This window comes from Dama dama, chromosome 11 (assembly GCF_033118175.1).
Source record: "Dama dama isolate Ldn47 chromosome 11, ASM3311817v1, whole genome shotgun sequence".
In the NCBI taxonomy this organism is placed as follows: Eukaryota; Metazoa; Chordata; class Mammalia; order Artiodactyla; family Cervidae; genus Dama; species Dama dama.
Genome location: NC_083691.1, coordinates 47,972,888 through 47,990,778, shown reverse-complemented (window position 1 = coordinate 47,990,778; position 17,891 = coordinate 47,972,888).

The following is a 17,891-nucleotide window of genomic DNA, read 5'->3' as shown; positions in this document are numbered from 1 at the left end:
GTCAGGTCTCCCTGTTCATCACAAATTCCTGGAGTTTACTCAAATTCATGCCCATTGAGTTGGTGATGCCATCCAGCCATCTCATCCTCTGTCGTCCCCTTCACGTCCTGCCCCCAATCCCTCCCAGCATCAGGGTCTTTTCCAATGAATCAACTCTTCGCATGAGGTGGCCAAAGTATTGGAGTTTCAGCTTCAGCATCAGTCCTTCCAATGAACACCCAGGACTGATCTCCTTTAGGATGGACTGGTTGGATCTCCTTGCAGTCCAAGGGACTCTCAAGAATCTTCTCCAATACCGTAGTTCAAAAACATCAGTTTTTCGGCGATCAGCTTCTTCACAGTCCAACTCTCACATCCATACATGACCACTGGTAAAACCATAGCCTTGACTAGACAGACCTTTGTTGACAAAGCAATGTCTCTGTTTTTTAATATGCTATCTAGGTTGGTCATCACTTTCCTTCCAAGGAGTAAGTGTCTTTTAATTTCACGGCTGCAGTCACCATCTGCAGGGATTTTGGAGCCCCAAAAAATAAAGTCAGCCACTGTTTCCACTCTCTCCCCATCTATTTCCCATAAGGTGATGGAACCAGATGCCATGATCTTAGTTTTCTGAATGTTGAGCTTTAAGCCAACTTTGGCACTCTCCTCTTTCACTTTCATCAAGAGGCTCTTTAGTTCCTCTTCACTTTCTGCCATAAGGGTGGTGTCATCTGCATATCTGAGGTTATTGATATTTCTCCCAGCAATCTTGATTCCAGCTTGTGCTTCATCCAGCCCAGCGTTTCTCATGATGTACTCTGCATATAAGTTAAATAAGCAGGGTGATATACAGCCTTGACATACTCCTTTTCCTATTTGGAACCAGTCTGTTGTTCCATGTCCAGTTCTAACTCTTGCTTCTTGACCTGCATACAGGTTTCTCAAGAGTCAGGTCAGGTGGTCTGGTATTTCCCATCTTTTTCAGAATTTTCCACAGTTTATTGTGATCCACACAGTCAAAGGCTTTGGCATAGTCAATAAAGCAGAAATAGATGTTTTTCTGGAACTCTCTTGCTTTTTCGACTATCCAGCGAAAGTTGGCAATTTGATCTCTGGTTCCTCTGCCTTTTCTAAAACCAGCTTGAACAGCTGGAAGTTCACGGTTCATATATTGCTGAAGCCTGGCTTGGAGAATTTTGAGCATTACTTTACTAGCGTGTGAGATGAGTGCAACTGTGCAGTAGTTTGAGCATTCTTTGGGATTGTCTTTCTTAGGGACTGGAATGAAAACTGACTTTTCCAGTCCTGTGGCCACTGCTGAGTTTTCCAAATTTGCTGGCATATTGAGTGCAGCGCTTTCACAGCATCATCTTTCAGGATTTAAGCAACAGCAATAAGGATGTTGTACAACAGAGGGAAATATAGTTATTGTTTTGTAATAATTTTAAGTGGACCATAATCTATAAAAATATTGAATAACTACATTGTACACCTGAAACTAACATGATTTTAAATAAAAAATAAACATTTTCAATATTTTTGAAATGTGTGCCTCTTACTAGTTTTACAAACCAAGAATGTCTTTCTTAAAGACTTGAGAAACATCTTTTTGAGATCTAATCATTAAAGAAGATAGAGTCCTCTGTTCCAGTCTGCATGAGGGAGTAGGAACCTGACTTTTGTGGCTGTCTTGCTTCAAGTTATAAAACTGCCTCCTCTTCTGTGGTAGGAATAAATTTGCTTTTCCTTTGAAAGAGGTTATTAGTAATTACAGATAATGTTACTCACTCTATCTTGGAAAATTCTCCAGCCCCTTCTTTTAGGGTCATTACATTCAGACTTTGATTCTGGCCTCTTTCTCTTATTGCAAAATGCTTGATTAAAGGATTCCTTTGGATTATGCAAATCTAAATCACAATTAATATCACCTTATATCTGTTAGAATGCCTACAAAAAAAAAAAAAAAAAAGAGAAAAGGTAACAAATGTTGGCATGGATATGAGGAAAAGGAGACCTTATACACTGTTAATGGAATGTAAATCGGTACAAACATTATGGAAAAGAGTACAGAGGAATTGAAAGATAAAATGACACTATGCTCCAGTAATTCCACTTTGGGGTGTATACACAAAGGAAATGAAATTACTATCTCTAAGAGCTATCTGCATCCCTGTGTTCAATGCAACAGTATCTTCAACAGTCAAGATATAGAAACAACATGTCTGTTGACACATAAATGGGTTAAAATTATGATATCTCCCTGTATCTATCTATCTCTCTATCATCTACCTATCTGTAATATATTTCTCTATACACGGTGATATATTATCCAGTCATGTAAAAGGGGAAACTACATCATTTGTGAGAGCATTGATGAAACAGAGGATATTATGCTCACTGAAATAAGCTAGACTTATTAATAGATAAGCATGATATCATTTACACATGGAATCTAAAAAAAATAAGTTGAAATCACAGAAACAGAGGTGAGTAATTGTTAAGGGATGAGGTGAAAGTGGGGGAAATGGAAAGATGTCGGTCAAAATTACAAAGTTTCACTTATAAGATAAAAAAGCTCCAAGAAATCTAATGTATAGTATATATTAACTGTAAATAATATTGTATTAAAGTGAAGTGAAGTCACTCAGTAGTGTCCAACTCTCTGCGACCCCATGAACTGTAGCCTACCAGGCTTCTCCATCCATGGGATTTTCCAGGCAAGAGTACTGGAGTGGGTTGCCATTACACAAAATTTGCTAAGAGAATATATGTTAAACATACTTACACATAAAAATAGTCATAAATTACTGATATGAGGTGATAGACATGGTAACTGACTTGATTGTGTTACAAGATTCATTTTATTGTGTATGCATATATCAAATGGTCTTGTAGTACATTTTAAATATACACAATTTCAATTTTAAATTATATTTCAGTAAAGCTGAAAATAATATAAAAGTCTTTCTTGTCTGTTAGCTTTCTCTAGTGCAATGTGTCTTTTTGACAGCATATATTTCTCAGAGGTGAGAACTCTCTCTCAGAAATATAATACTATCCCAGAGTCAATGCCTCTCCCCCCATTATTCCATCTTTCATCTTTTCCCTATCCATCTCCAGGAAATAATCATATTGAATATCATTATCAGAAACAAATTATAACTATAGTATGGTTTATGTATTTGGGGTTAAGAATAGCTCCATATCATAGAGATTCTAAAATATAATAATAATAATGATAATGTCCAGCACTGATTATTTAGCAAATAGAGTGAGTCGGTATCAAAATTTCTGTTTTAAGTGTAATTATTTATTTATCTATTTACTATTTATTCTCTACAAGTTATCTGTTACTCCTGTGTGAATGCTTTGGAAAATAAATCTAGGAGTGCATGGAAGCAGTATTTAAATATGTCCTCAAATATATTTGCCTGAAAGTTAGCAGTTGTTGCTTAGTCACTAAATCGTGTCTGACTCTCTGTGTGCAGATATGAACTGCAGCACACCAGGCTTCCCTGTCAATCACCAACTCCCAGAGCTTGCTCAAACTCATGTCCATCGAGTCAGTGATGACATGAAAACATCTCATCCTATGTCATCCCCTTCTTCTCATGCCTTCAATCTTTCCCAGCATTAGGGTCTTTTCCAATGAGTCAGTTCTTTGCATTGGGTGGCCAAAGTATTGGAGTTTCAGCTTTTCAGGTGTTCTTTAATAATAAGCTTTTGATGTTCTGACTACCTGGTCTTTGCTGCAAAAGCTCCTGTATATCCAGGCTCTTCCCTTACCTCTTCAGAACAGTTCCTTGGAGCTGACAGGCCATGTCCCAAACTCAAGTTCTAATTTTATACACCAAATAAAATATAATTCTCAACTTTTAAGTTGTGCAATTTTTTTTTCAGTCAAACACTATGTACATTGTGAAATATAACAGGTCCATATATATCAATTTGCTTTTAGGTATTACAAGTTTATTGCAAAATGACTATAACAGATATATAAAGTGACTTTTGCTTTAAATTTGACAAGAGTTCATGTACATGTGTACATGTTGTCTAAATCTTTGTCTATTTGTGAGGGGAAGATCTATGCACTAAGAAATACAAATCAATTAAAGAATTAAAAAAAAAAAAATCTAGAGTCCCAGAAATTGCTCTGTGCAAACAGCTAAGCCACATAGTGTTAAAATCAAGGGGCTAAACTGCATATGCACTTAAAGTAAAAATTACATTTGTAATCACTGTCCCACATATTTTTATAAATTGGAGTTGTTAAATTGCCTTCTAACAAAACTCAGGGACCTTTTACACAAACAATAAATGGTTTGTTTTCAAAATACAAATTTTATTTTTGAAGTAAAGGTTTATGTTCCATGAAATATCTGAGCCTGAGAATGCTTTCAGCACTGGGAAATTCTTTTTGGAGCCACAAAGTAGCTGCTATAAGCGTTGAAGTACCCTCCTGGGTTTGACAGTCCCAGCTTGATGACTTGATGGCTTAATTTACTTATATGGTGCTCTACAAAGTGATTTTGTAGCTTTGGGTAGGAAACTGAAAGCAGAGTTACTGAGCCACAAATAAGTGAAATTTACACTCAAGAACACTGAAGATTGCTACAGTCATTTTCAAGGTGAAAAGAAAATTAACCACTAATATCAAAACCTCAAATGTAGAACTTTATGTTTTAAAAAAGACAGTGAATAAACTGAGTTTAGTCCATACAGAGAACTGCTGGCAAATAGATTAATTAATGTCATGTTGACGATCTACTACCAATTTAAATAATTTGTTTAATTAAAAAAAAAAAAAAAGACTGCCTAGGATAATTAAATCATTGCTTCCTGTACTTAAAAGACAAATGCTGATTTCTGCATTCAAATGGTATCTGACCAGTGATCTCCAGAAACATTCTGTCAAAATCACACTGAATCATTTAGGATGACTAAAAGAAGAAAACAAAAGAGTTTTGAAGGAAAACACTCACATATAAAACAACTGTTGCTAATTATGGACCAGAATTGAGAATAGAGCCCATTTGTACTTCTACTTTTGGTGTTATTTGGTTTTATTACTTAAAATAGAAATTGATTGGAAATAATATTAGAAAGCTGAAGCACTATCTCTGTTCACTTGAATGCTCTTCTTGAGTGCTAAAATGGGATAAGGAGAGAGTGTTCCTACCTCTGTCCCCATTTCACCCACACAAATACATGTGATCATACAATGAAACCACAGAATGCATCTCAGGGCTTGATGGAGTTCAGGTTCTTTACATTTCAGCACAGAAAGAATTCAGTGAGAGGCAAATGATAGGTCAGATTTATTAGTGATTCATTAGTAGAGGATGCTTGTGAAGGGTACAAGCGGCAGGCAAGAGCATACTGCCCTAAAAACAAAAGGGGTTACATTTTTATAATCAAAGACAAAATGGGGAGGAGGAAAAGATCACCTTCTTCCTCATTTTTGGATGGAAGTTAAGCTTCCATTATCAGTTCCTCCTCTATATTGTGTGGGGTACTGAGTGAGGGGAGCATTGTATCTGTATGGCCCAACCAGGACTGTTATGGAACTATGTTAATCAGCAGAAGTGTGGTAACATTAAATTATGCTAAAGTAAGGTACATCATCTCATATTTAAGTATAATTCACCATTCCCCTATATTTCTGCTCTCAGTAAATGCAGAAATAACCCCTTCCTGGGGATCATTAATTTGCCGTTCTCAATGGGCAGGATAAAAATCTCACTTCAGCCCTGTTTTGGAATACGCCTCATGCTTCTGTTGCCAAGCAAGCCTACTTGCTTAGGAACATGGAATGTTAGGTCCATGAATCAAGGCAAATTGGAAGTGGTCAAACAGGAGATGGCAGGACAGAAAGTCGACATTTTAGAAATAAAAAAGCTGAAGTTGACCGGAATAAGTGAATTTAACTTAGATGACCATTATGTCTACTACTGTGGGCAAGAATCCCTTGGAAGAAATGGAGTAGCCATCATAGTCAACAAAAGAGTCCAAAATGCAGTACTTGGATGCAGTCTCAAAAATGACAGAATGATCTCTGTTTGTTTCCAAGGCAAGCCATTCAATATCACTGTAATCCAAGTCTATGCCCTGACCAGTATTGCTAAGGAAGGTGAAGTTGAATGGTTCTATGAAGACCTACAAGACCTTTTAGAACTAACACCCAGAAAAGATGTTCTTTTCATTATAGGGGACTGGAATACAAAAGTAGGAAGTCAAGAAACAGCTGGAGTAACAGGCAAATTTGGCCTTGGAGTACAGAATGAAGCAGGGCAAAGGCTAATAGAGTTTTGCCAAGAGAGCACACTGGTCATAGAAAACACCCTCTTCTAACAACACAAGAGAAGACTGGTCAATAAGAATATAGTCAATACCGAAATCAGACTGATTATATTCATTGCAGCCAAAGATGGAGAAGCTCTGTACAGACAGGAAAAATAAGACCAGGAGCTGACTGTGGCTCAGATCATGAACTCCTTATTGCCAAATTCAGACTTAAATTTAAGAAAGTAGGGAAAACTCCTGGATCATTCAGGTATGACCTAAATAAAATCCCTTACAATTATACAGTAGAAGTGAGAAATAGATTCAAGGGATTAGATTTGGTAGACAGAGTGCCTGATGAACTATGGATGGAGGTTCTTGACATTGTACAGGAGACAGGGATCAGGACCATCCCCAAGAAAAAGAAATGCAAAAAGGAAAAATGGCTGTCTGAGGGGGCCTTACAAATAGCTGTGAAAATAAGAGAAGTGAAAAGCAAAGGAGAAAAGGAAAGATATAAGAATCTGAATGCAGAGTTCCAAAGAATAGCAAGGAGAGGTAAGAAAGCCTTTCTCAGTGATCAATGCAAAGGAATAGAGGAAAACAACAGAATAGGAAAGACTAGAGATCTCCTCAAGAAAATTAGAGATACCAAGGGAACATTTCATGCAAATATGGGCTCAATGAAGGACAGAAATAGTATGGACCTAACAGAAGCAGAAGATATTAAGAAGTGGTGGCAAGAATATACAGAAGAACTATACAAAAAGATCATTATGACCCAGATAATCACGATGGTATGATCACTCACCTAGAGCCAGACATCCTGGAATGTGAAGTAAAGTGGGCCTTAAGCATCACTATGAATAAAGCTAGTAGAGGTGATGGAATTCCAGTTGAGCTATTTCAAATCCTGAAAGATGATGCTGTGAAAGTGCTGCACTCTATATGTCAGCACATTTGGAAAACTCAGCAGTGGCCACAGGACTGGAAAAGTCAGTTTTCATTCCAATCTCTAAGAACGGCAATACCAAAGAATGCTCAAACTACTACACAATTGCACTTGTCTCACACACTAGCAAGTATTGCTCAAAATTCTCCAAGCTAGGCTTCAACAGTACATGCACTAGGAACTTCTGCTGGTTTTAGAAAAGGCAGAGGAACCAGAGATCAAATTGCCAACATCCGCTGGATCATTGAAAAAGCAAGAGAGTTCCAGAAAAGCATCTATTTCTGTTTTATCATCTATGCCAAGACTTTGACTCTGTGGATCATCACTAATTGTGGAAAATTCTGAAAGAGATGGGAATATTAGATCACCTGCCATGCCTCTTGAGACATCTGTGTGCACGTCAGGAAGCAAGAGTTAGAACTGGACTTGGAATGGCAGACTTGTTCCAAATTGGGAAAGGAGTACATCAAGACTGTATGTATATTGTCACCCTGCTTATTTAACTTATATGCAGAATACATCCTGAGAAATGCTAGGCTGGGTGAAGCACAAGCTGGAATCAAGATTGTCAGGAGAAATATCAATAACTTCAGATATGCAGAATAGACCACCCTTATGACAGAAATAGGAGAAGAAATAGGAGGCTCTTTAGAACCTCTTGATGAATGTGAAGAGGAGAGTGAAAATGTTGGCTTAAAACTCAACATTCAGAAAACTGTGCTTACAGCATCTGGTCCCAGCATTTCATGGCAAATAGTTGGGGAAATAGTGGAAGCAGTGATAGACTTTATTTGGGGGGGAGGGGGCTCCAAAATCACTGCAGATGGTGATTGCAGCCATGAAATTAAAAGATGCTTACTCCTTGGAGGGAATGTTATGACCAACCTGGACAGCATATTAAAAGAAGAGACATTACATTGCCAACAAAAGTTTGTCTAGTAAAGCTATTGCTTTCCCAGTAATCATTTATGGATGTGTGAGTTGGACTGTAAAAAAGCTGAGCACTGAAGAATTGATACTTTTGAACTGTGGTGTTGGAGAAGACTCTTGAGAGTCCCTTAGGACTCTCAAGGAGATCCAACTAGTCCATCCTAGTGGAAATCAGTCCTATATAATCATTGGAAGGACTGATGTTGAAGCTGAAATACTTCGGCCACCTGATATAAAGAACTGACTCACTGGAAAAGACCCTGGTGCTGGGAAAGAGTTAAGGAAGGATGAGAAGGGGACAACAGAGGGTGAGATGGTTGGATGGCATCACGGACTCAATGGACTTGAGTTTGAGTAAACTCTGGGAGTTGGTGATGGACAGGGAGGCCTGGCGTGCTGCAGTGCATGGCGTCACAAAGAGTCGGACACGACTGAGCGACTGAATTGACTGAACTGAAGCCTACTTTCTTGAGTGATCGTTAACTTTAGGGGTCTCTGAAAATTCCCTCTCTTCGACCCCAAGTGGGAACTTTAATCTAGCTATTTGATTATCCTGCTCTGTCCTAATCACAGAAACTCCAAATTTCAGACAATGAATCGTTGAGCATTAGCAAGTGTTGGTCTCATGTAAAGCTTTACCTTAGAATGACAAGCTATGAGTGACATAGACCAGAAGAAGCTGTAGACATTGTTGCAATAGACCATAAATGATTGCAAGTGCATAGCCAAATCTAAAGGACCAGAAGGTATCCTCAGAAAGCCAAGATTTAATGAAAACTAACGTAAGTTCTTCACTCTGCAATTGAAAAGAGAACAGTTTGAAAACTGCTATTTTACTCTAAAGAAAACCTTCTGAGAAATGGGATTCTAATTATCTAAATATTTTGAGGTTATGCTTCCCAAACAGGGACTCTGACTGATTTTATGTTTAAAATCATCATATGCCTTTATAACTAATTTGACCAATCTGACCGAAAGCAGCACATAATATCTAAAGCCACTATGAAAAGAATAAAAGTGAGATGCCAAAACTTATTTTCTAAAACTGAATTGGACTAAAAACATCTCAGACATTTCTAGAATGAGTGAAATGCTTATTTTTAATTAGTATTTTTATGCTTCCCACTTTATCAGGAGTCTAAAATTGCTTCTTCACAAAATAAGATTTTAAGATTAACTGAGTCAGATAAATAATTTTAAAAAGAAAAAAGTGATTTCCAAAGCCTCAGGCTCTTCTCCCTTGGCTTCTTTGCCTCAGGAGCTGCCTCCTGTATCATTGTTTCTCTCTCCCTTGGATCCTTGTGGCCAGATCCCTCTCCTGGTACCATCATTCTCCTTTCCTTCTCTATGTCTTAAGCCTCTTTTATACCCTCAATCCCCCCCATACTAAGTATTTCACTGAATTTCACTTTTCTCTGAAATTGTTGTCAACCCATTTCCTCTGAACTTGTCAGAAATGGCCCTCCTCAAAATTAAACCTTCTGAGGACCAAGAAGTTAAACCCTTAAATTTTTATCAAAGATTTCCCAAAGTAACTGAAGATCTTCACAAATTGGCTGATAAATTTAATATTGTCACTCTAATTGATCAACCTGGATTCTCTGATTTAAATCAACTAGCCTGTATGCTTGTCGATAAAGGCCATGCCTTATACTTATGTTGTTGTTCTGTTACCCTGTTGTGTCTGACTATTTAAGACGCCATGGACTGCAACACGCCAGGCTTTCCTGTCCTTCACCATCTCATGGAGTTTACTCAAACTCATGTTCATTGAGTTGGTGATGCTGAGGGAGGAAAGGAACAGGCCGAGCTGACTCCATCTTGAAAAAGAAGGAAACTCCATCTTGCATTTTCAGTGAGCTTTGGACTATGTGCCTGGTAGCCTTGGGGATAACATACCTATGGCAGAACTGGCCTCCCAGACTGATAAACACCAGATTCCAGACCAAGATTTCCTGTCTCCAAAAAGAATGTAATAATCCCCTATGTAGTCAATCACCTTTTGTAATCTTTGTGACACCCATTGGGGCAGGCTACAATGTATAACCAAGCTGACCCTTCTGATTATGAATCATGGCTGTAACCTGATTGTATCTCCCTTTAACACTTTTCAGGCTAGGTTTAAGGAATTTGGGGATGTGGGCTTGAGCAGTACACTTAAGGTATACAAGGTTTTCACAAAAGCCATTGGGGTTCCTGGTTAAACAGGAAACTCTGCCTCAGATCCACCAGTGTAATAAACTGCACTCCACTATCCACATTCTCCTTCTGAGTGAGTTTATTTCCTGGAGCATTTGGCTATGACAATGCTATCCAACCATCTCGTACTCTGTCATCCCCTTCTCCTCCTGCCCTAAACTGAGTATCACCGAACTGGGTTCTTCTGGTGAGTTCATGATTAACATCTCTATCCAAAACATTATTCCCTTTCTTGTCCAAAACCTGTTCCCCTCAAGATTGAGGAATATCAAAGAAGTGAGGGAGGAGTTGAAATCTTGTGTCCATGTCTTTTGAGGTAAAACTCTTTTGCTCTCCCCTTCATGGATCACAGCCATGTCCAGGAGAAGGGACTTGTTTAACTCAATGCAGCTGTGAGTCAAGCTGTGCAGAGCCACCCAAGCCAGAGAGGTCATAGTGAAGAGCTCTGACAAAATGAGGTCTACTGGAGGAGGAAATGGCTGTCTACTCCAGAATTCTGGCCATGAGAACCCATGACACCAGAAAATGAGCTCTCCATCCCCCCCAGGTTTTAAGGTGTCCAATATGCTACTGAGGAAATGTGGAGAGCATTTGCTAATAACTCCAGAAAGAATGACTGCAAAAGTCCCTTGGATTTCAAGGAGATCAAACCAGTCAATCCTAAAGGAAATGAATCCTGAATATACACTGGAAGGGCTGATGCTGAAACTGAAGTTCTAATACTTTGGCCACCTGATGTGAAGAACTGACTCATTGGAAAAGACCCTGATGCTAGAAAAGATTGAAGGCAGGAGGAGAAGGGGACGACAGAGGATGAGATGGTTGGATGGCATCACTGATTCAATGTATATGAATTTGAGCAAGCTCTGGGAGATGGTGAAGGATGGAGAAGTCTGGCGTGCTGCAGTCCATGGCGTCACAAAGAGTCGGACATAACTGATTGTCTGAACAACAACAACAACCAGAATGAATGAAGCAGCTGGGCCCAAGTGGAAACAATACTAAGTTATGGAAGTGTCTGGTGGTGAAAGTAAAGTCTGATGCTGTAAAGAACACTGTTGTATAAGAACCTGGAATGTTAGGTCCTTGAATCAAGATAAATTGGACACGGTCAATTTTATTGACATGGTCATTTCAGGAGATGAAATGAGTGAATATTGACATCTTAGGAATCATTGAACTAAAATGGACAGGAATGGGAGAATTTAATTCAGATGACCATTATGTCCATTACTGTGGGCAAGAATCCCTTAGAAGAAATGGAGTAGCCCTCACAGTTAACAAAAGATCCTGAAACATAGTACTTGTGTGCAATCTCAAATATGACGGAATAATCTCAGTTCATTTCCAAAGCAAACCATTCAACATCAGTAATCCAAGTCTATGCCTCAACCACTGATGATGAAAAAGCTGAAGTTGATCAGTTCTATGAAGACCTATAAGACCTTCTAGAACTAACACCACAAAACGGTGTCCTCTTCATCATAGGGGTTTTGAATACAAAAGTAGGACGTCAAGAGACACCCAGAATAACAAGCAAGTTTGACCTCGAGTACCAAATGAAGCAGGACAAAGACTAACAGAGTTTTGCCAAGAGAACACAGTGATCATAGCAAACATGCCTTCCCAATAGCACAAGAAATGGTTCTACACATGGACATCACCAGATGTTCAATACTGAAATCAAATTGATTATATTCTTTTCAGCAAAATATGGAGAAGCTCTATCTAGTCAGTAAAAAATAAGAGCTGGAAATGACTGTGGCTCAGATCACCAGCTCCTTATTGCAAAATTCAGGCTTGCATTGAAGAAAGTAGGGAAAACCAATAGCCATTTAGGTATGACCTAAATCAAATCCTTTTTGATTATACAGTGAAGGTGATGAAGAGATTCAAGGGAATATATCTGGTAGACAGCATGCCTGAAGAACTATGGAAGGAGGTTTGTAAAACTGTAAAGGAGGCAGCGATCAAAATCATCCTAAAGAAAAAGAAATGCACAAAGGCAAAGTGGTTGTCTGAGGAGGCTTTACAAATAACTGAGGAAAAAAGAGAAGTGAAAGGCAAGGGAGAAAGGGAAAGATACATTCAACTGAATGCAGAGTTCCAGAGAACAGTAAGGAGAGATAAGAAGGCATTCTTAAAGCAACAAAGCAATACAAAGAAATAGAGGAGAACAACAGAATGGAACAGACTAGAGACCTCTTCAAGAAAATTGGAGATATCAAGGGACTATTTCATGCAAGGATGGGCACAATAAAGGGCAGAAATGGCAAGGACTTAACAGAAGCAGAAGATATTAAGAAGAGTTGGCAAGAATACACAGAAGAAAACAAGAAAGTTCTTAATGATCCAGATAACCACGGCAGTGTGGTCACTCAAGTATAGCCAGTCAAGAGGACCTTAGGAAATATTACTATGAACAAAGCTAGTGGGAATGATGAAATTCCATCTGAGCTATTTAATATCCTGAAAGATGATGTGGTTAAAGTGCTGCACTTCAAATATGCCAGCAAATTTGAAAAACTTAGCAGTGGCCACAGGAATGGAAAAGGACAGTTTTCATTCCAATCCCCAAAAAGGGCAATTCCAAAGAATGTTCAAACTACCATTCAATTGTGTTCAATTCACATGTTAGCAAGTTTATGCTGAAAATCCTTCAAGCTAGGCTTCTGCTGTATGTGAACCAAGAATTTTCAGATGTATAAGTTTAGAAAAGGCAGAGGAACCAGAGATCAAATTGGCAACATTCATGGTTCATGGAGACAACAAGGGAATTCCAGAAAAAAAACATCTACTTTTGCCTCACTGACTAGGCTAAAGTGTTTGATTGCGTGGATTACTATAAGTGGGAAAAATTCTTAAAGAGATAGGAATACCATACCATGTTACTACACGGAGGTCAAGAAACAACATTTAGAATCCAACATAGAAAAACTGACTGGTTCAAAATTGGTATCGGAATATGGCAATATGTATATTGTCACTCTGCTTATTAAACTTAAATGCAGATTATATCATGTGAAATTCTGAGTTGGATAAATCACAACGTAGAATCAAGATTGCTGGGGAAAATATCATAAACCTTAGACACGAAGATGATACCACCCAATGGCAGTAAGTGAAGAGGAACTAAAGTGCTTCTTGATGATGGTGAACAAGGGCAGTGAAAAAGCTGGCTTGAGACTTAACATTCAAAAAACTAAGATCATGGCATTTAGGCCCATCACTTCATGGCAAATAGTAGGGGAAATATTGAAAGCAGTGACAGATTTTATTTTCTTGGACCCCAAAATCACTGTGGGCAGTGACTACAGTCATGAAACCAAAAGATGCTTGCTCCTTAGACAATGTATTGAAAAACAGACATCACTCTGCCAACAAAGGTCTGTATATTTGTTTTCCAGTAGTTGTGTATAGAGGTAAGAGTTGGACCACAAGAAAGGCTGAGTGCCGAAGAATTGATACATTTAAATTGTGTGTGATGGGGCACTTGAGAGTCCCTTGAACCGAAAGGAGACCAAACAGTTCAATCCTAAATGAGATCAGTCCTGAGTATTCTTTGGAAGGACTGTTGCTGAAGCTGAAGCTCCAATATTTTTGTCACTTAATGTGAAGAGCCCATACATTGGAAAAGTTCCTAATGCTGGGAAAGATTGAAGACAAAAGGAGAGGAGGGTGGTGGAGGGTGAGATGGTTAGATAGCATCATTGACTCAATGGATATGAATTTGAAGAAACTCCAGGAGATAGTGAAGAGAGGAGTCTGATGTGCTATACAGTCCATGAGGTCATAAAGAGTCCAACACGATTTGTTGACTAAAAAACAAGAAAACTTCCCCTTTGGCCTCTCAAGCCTCCCCTGAGTCTCAGAAAACTGGCTCAAGAGCTAATGATTAGGAAATATGAAAACAGAGAAATACAGAATACTCATTGGGTTGGAAATTAGTAATAACTTAGAATATAGTCTAGCCACAAAACAGGTCTCCAAACTCCTAGCTTGCTGAAAGATATAAAGGTCTGACACATGTTCTTGATTTGTGGATTGGAATGGAAACTACGTTCTACATTTACTTAATCTGGTAGAGCAACTCTTTCACACTCAGAACAATCACTTCCAAGGAAGACCACCTAAATTCTTAATATTTGCTCCAGCAAATGATGGCTCCTTAAGAAATCCAAAATTCTTCCTAGCTTATTATTACTGCAAAGAACTAGGACATTGGAATAGTCACTGCTACAAATTTAAGCACTCAGGTTCCTTCGGCTCTCTATCCAGCCTTTCCAACATCCTCTCAATCCTTAATGATGATGCTCTGAAGAACTACAGAAGCTCCTCCCAATCTTCCCTTAATATAGTCCTAGATAAACATTTCTTCAGATTGAGGATGAATATCTTCCAGTTTTATTGACAATAGAGCCACATGCTCATTATTCAACCCCACTCATAAAACCGCTGCCCCAGAGTACTATTCAAATTGTGGGATCTCTAATGAACCTCAAAAGGTTTCTGTCTCTGAAATTTTCCTCTATTGTTTAGGCTTTTTGAGATACACATTCTTTTCTCCTTACTTCCTCTACCCCTGCCCATTGACTACATCAAACTTCTTAGATATATATCACGGAAAAATTTCTTTCTCCCAAAAGGGGAAAATAATGCCAGAAATTGACAGTAGTCATCAAAGTAACCAACCAGCTGAATAAAATAACCCTTTGACATCTATCATTTGTTCCATTTCTGATGCTACTAGAACTAATTGTAGAAACATGATAATCTGTCCATATTGAATAATGTACCCTTTTTTTGTAGATAAAAGTCTCCAACTGTTGTTTACAAAATTCACAGCAGACCTCTCATCAATATTCAAGCAGACCTCTTAAAACTTCTCATAATTAATTCAATAGTCTAAGTAAGGAAACCCTTCAAGACATAAAGCCGATAATAGAAGATTACAAGGCTCAAGTTCTCATTCTCCCTTGTCTTAAGTCCCTGTAGCACTCCCATTTTAGTGGTGAGAAAATCTAAGGGCCAAGGAGGGAAGTTTGTTCAGGGTCTCCTCTAAGCAATAAACAGCACTGCTATCCCTTGACACCTCAAGTTCCATGTTCCTAACGTTCATAATTTACTAGCATCCATTCCCAGTGGAAGCAAATTATTTACAATAATAGATTTATGTAGTGTATTCTTTAGTATTCCAGTTGATAAAGCTAGCCAATACTTTTTGGCCTTCACATAGGAAGAAAAATAATTTACCTAGACAGCAATGCTTCAGGATTTTATTGAGATTCTTTATTTCTCACAAATCATGAAGGCTGATCAGAATGCTTTAAAGCTCCTTAGAGGGTTTACTTTGTTGCAATATATGGATGATTTGCTTCTTTGCTCTCCTTCTCAGACCTTGTATAGGAAGACATTATCCACTTGCTAAAGCTTTTAGTGTTCAAAGGACATAAATTTATCAATAAAAAATTGCAATTTCCCCAGTCCAGTTTTGATATTTAGAGCATCTGATATTAGAACAAGGGCTACACTGAGATCCAGATAGACTTTGTGGTGCCCTAAGTTTCTTGAAAACCCAAACTAAACAGTTGTAGGTTTTCTAGCACTAATTGATTATTGCCAGAAATGAATTCCAAATTTCTCTTTTATGGATGTTTTTCATCCATTTTTTCATCCATTTTTATTCAACAATAATCACTCCAGTCAAATTTTATGGGGAAAAAGCAAAAGAGTACTTGGTTTTCAAGTTCTTAAAGGAGAGTTTGATAAACCTTTTTACCCTTGGACATCCAAAGTATCTGATTCATAGGACCTGAGATAAGCATAAGATATTAAAAAGAGGTGGCAAGAATACACAGAAGAACTATACAAAAAAAGGTCTTAATTACCTGGATAACCATGATGGTATGATCGCTCATCTAGAATCAGACATACTGGAGTGTGAAGTAAAGTGGGCCTTAGACAACATTAGTAGGAAAAAATTCCAGCTAGCTAAGCTGGAATTTCATATCCTAAATCCTCTTAGGAATTTCAAATCCTTTTGTGAGGGCTTCCTTGTTGGCTCAGACAGGAAAGAGTCTGCCTGCAATGCAGGAGACCCCAGTTTGATTCCTGGGTCAGGACGATCTCCTGGAGAAGGAAAAGGCTACCCACTCCTGTATTCTGGTCTAAATAATTCCATGGACTGTATAAACCATGGGATTTCAAAGCACTGGACGTGACTGAGCTGGAATTTCAAATCTTAATTCATCTCAGGAATTTCAAATCCTTTTAGGAATTTCAAATTCTGAAATATGATGCTTTTAAGTATACCAGCAAAAATGAAAAACTCAGCAGTGGCCACAAGAAAGGAAAAGGTCCGTTTTTGTTCCAATCTCAAAGAAGGGAAATGCCAAAGAATGTTCAGACTACCACACAATTGGACTTCACATGCTAGCAATGTAATGCTAAAAATCCTTCAAGCTTGGCTTCAACAGTATGTGAACTGAGAACTTCCAGGTGTATAAGCTGGATTTAGAAAAGGCAGAGGAACCAGAGATCAAATTGCCAACATCTATCAGACCATAGAAAAAGCAAGGAAATTCCAGAAAAGCATCTACTTCTGCTTCATTGACTACACTAAAGACTTTGACTGTGTGGATCACAACAAACTGTGGAAGATTCTTAAAGAGATGGGAATATCAGACCACCTTACCTGCTTCCTGAGAAACCTGTATGCAGGTCAAGAAGCAACAGTTAGAACCAGACATGGAAAAAGTGACTAGTTTAAAATCGGGAAAGAAGTATGTCAAGGCAATATATTGTCACCCTGCTTATTGAACTTACATGCAGCATGTATGTATATATGTATGGAAAGTGAAGAGGAACTAAAAAGTCTCTTGAGGGTGAAGGAGGAGCATGAAAGAGACAGCTTAAAATTAAATATTAAAAAACCAAGATCGTGGCATATTTTATATATACATAGGCTTTCCTGATGGCTCAGATGGTCAAGAGTCTGCCTGCAATTCGGGAAGTCTGGGCTCAATCCCTGGGTCAGGAAGATCCCCTGGAGAAGGAAATGGCAATATGCTCCAGTATTCTTGCCTGGAAATCCCATGGATGGAGGAGCCTAGCAGGCTACAGGAGCTGCAGAGAGTCAGAAATGACTGAGCAACACCCACACACACACACACACACACTTGTATGTTGTTGTTCAGTCTCTCGGTAGTGTCTGACTCCTTGTGAGCCCATGGACTGCAGCACGCACCTTTCCCTTTCCTTCACTATCTTCCAGAATTTGCTCAAACTTATGTCCATTGAGTCAGTGATGCTATCTAACCGTCTTATCCTCTGCTGTCCCCTTCTCCTGACCTCAATCTTTCCCAGCAAGAGGGTCTTTTCTAATGAGTCTGCTCTTCATATCTTGTATCCAAAGTATTGGAGCTTCAGCTTCAGCATTAGTCCTTGCAATGAATATTCAGGGTTGATTTCCTTTGGTTTTATCTTCTTGCTATCCAAGGGACTCACAAGTGTTTTCTCATGCACCACACTTTGAAAGCATCAATTC